General features: G+C 50.9%; 1 non-coding gene across 1 annotated transcript; it reads right to left on the bottom strand.

Moving 5' to 3' along the window:
• Positions 1-1,670: 1,670 nt before the first annotated feature.
• On the bottom strand, positions 1,671-1,743 carry TRNAF-GAA. The gene has a single exon. It is a non-coding gene; the product is annotated as a tRNA-Phe (tRNA).
• Positions 1,744-2,630: the final 887 nt, after the last annotated feature.

Below are 2,630 nucleotides of genomic sequence, written 5' to 3' on the forward strand. Positions count from 1 at the left end.
ATCTGCTGACCAGCAACTCATCTCCTCGCTAAGATGCATCTTCCCTTTCATAGTGACTCCAATAGACTGAGGGCTTCTCTTGCGGCTCAGCTGGTAAAGAATCTGCTTGCAATGCAGGAGACCTGGGTTCAATCCCTGGGTTGGGATCCCCTAGAGAAGGGAAAGGCTACCCACTCCAGTATTCTGGCCTGGAGAATTTGTACTATACACTCCATGGGGTCTCAAAGAGTCGGACACGACTGAGCGACTTTCACTTCACTTCACAATAGACTGAAATTTCTTCTTCCTTCAATTAAAATCTGCATCCTTACAACTTCTACCTTCGGATCCTGGCTCAGCTCCCAGGAGCCTGCACAATATATATCAGGCCCCCCGGTTCCCTTTTCTTTACTCAGAAGAACCTACATTAGCCTTGGAGTGGGTCCCATGGGTCCACGCCCTCAACACATCCCAACACACACATTCACCATGAAAGCAAAAATTTTCAGAAAAATTAATTCTGAGCAGATGTCAAAGCTTTATTTCAAACTTGCAGGGGAAAAGCACAAGGGAAAAGTCTGTCCACAAAAACAGTCTTAGGAAAGGGCTGTTTTAAAACTGAAAGGAACGTCTAGATAAGCGGCCCTCAAACTTTAGCTGCTTCAGAATCCCCTGTGCTGGATTGCTTCAGTTGTTTCGGACTCTTTGGGACCCCAGGCAAGAATACTGGAGTGGGTTGCTATGCCCTCCTCCAGGGGATCTTCCTGGCCCACGGATAGAACCCGCGATTTGTATATCCCCTGAATACTTGTTAAAAGAACTAGCGATGGGCGCACCCCGGTTTCCCACTCAGTAGGTGTCGAGCGCGGCTGAGAACTTGTGAAGTTGTGGCTGCTAGCCGGGGGAACACTTTGAGAACTTCTGATCGAGACTGTAAATAAAGCTGTTGCGACGTAGAACTGATTAATTTCACGGAGATGTAAAGCTGCCACTCTTTTACCTATTGGACAAGTAGCCCTGACCGTGGCATCCCAGAGCCGCGTTTGGTGTATTTTCACCAGAAATACCCAGCCGTCCGGTTCCCTCCCTGGGCAAGATCAGAGGAATGCCATTTAATTCAACAGTAGGGATTTTGATTTTCAAATTGGGAAGCTTTGAGGATGAAATTTGAAGAAGGGCACAGCAACCCCCTCCAGTATTCTTGCCTGGAGAATCCCACGGATAGAAGAGCCTGACGGGCTACAGTCCCCACAGTCGCACAGACTCGGACACGACTGAAGCAGCTTAGCACGCACGCACGCGGATGAAATTTAGGACGAGCTTTTCCTTTTGGCCGCGCCCCGGCCCCGGCAGAAAGATCTACTGTTTTCTCACGGCGACCAGCGCACATCCACCTCTCACCACCCGGGGGCGCCGAATCGCTGCACATCCGGCTCTCCGCTGGAGCAGGGCGGCTGCAGCCCCCACGCGCCGCATTGCGCACGCGCAGCAGCGCCTCCGACGCCAGACCCGGAGACGCTCCGGAAGTGGCCGGGAGGAGAAGCCACCTAGGGTTGCCCCAGAACGGCTGTTTCCACTTCTCGCTCGCCCTTCAAGTCTCAGGCTTTACCTGGGCCGGAATTAATGAGCCAGGCTACTCTACAGAAGGGAATTTACGAAATTCGAATGTCTCGATTGAAAAAGAAAAGCTCTGCCGAAACCCGGGATCGAACCAGGGACCTTTAGATCTTCAGTCTAACGCTCTCCCAACTGAGCTATTTCGGCGCCCCTTTTGTCACCCTCAGAGTAAACTATCACTGAACTCTGGCGTTGGCTTCTTCCGTCTCTTCTCAGTAATCACTTAAAAGTGTTTCTTCCTTGTCAAATTAAATGGTTTTCTTTTTTGAATGTCTATACCTAGAAGTCTGCCTTTTTATGAGCCATGACTAAATAGCTAAGTATACGTTACTTAACTTTTTCCAGTATAATCTGAACCTCTGGTTTAATCGTCGACAGCCGGCAGCGTGAACTAGCCGGTGTCTCGGCTGCAGGATTCGGCGGTCGGGCTGGCCCCCAGCCCGGCGGAGCGGGGTCAAAAGAAGCGATAGCTGCTCGCCCCTCACCCCCAGGGTTCCACAGCTCCTCGGCACGCGGGCTCAGTCCGCCCACAGCTGGTTCCAGCTTTCCCGATGGAGGGTGGTCCCTTTGCAAGCCCCCTGCCCTAGGAGTAGCCCCTTCCAGCTGTGACCGCACACTTTTCATTATTGGTATAGACAAGAAATGGACCAGGGCATGGAGATAGGGCTGCAGTCTCCGCGATCCCGGGTCCTCGCCCTGCTGCGTTTACCTGCCACCACGCTGCACGGAATCAGCCAGGTACATCTTAAAAGCTTGGCGAGCTCATTGACCACGGTCACCCAATATCAATACTAAATGTTTCTGAAACACCAGCTACGTGTCAAGCACCGACATTCTGCACCCCCCATATGCCCTGTTTGTTTTGTTTTGCTTTTTTTCCCCTCTCCAATAAAATTGTAATTCTCCAAGGGCGGGGTTGATTATCACCGCCGTTTTACCCACTTAAGTGGAAGCTTCACAGCCAATTTTGAGGGATAGATGTATGTATGCACACGAATATGAAAGAAAAAAATGTTTGAATATGGGAAGTGGTA

The sequence above is a fragment of the Oryx dammah genome, unplaced genomic scaffold (genome assembly GCF_014754425.2).
Source record: "Oryx dammah isolate SB20612 unplaced genomic scaffold, SCBI_Odam_1.1 HiC_scaffold_24, whole genome shotgun sequence".
NCBI lineage: Eukaryota > Metazoa > Chordata > Mammalia > Artiodactyla > Bovidae > Oryx > Oryx dammah.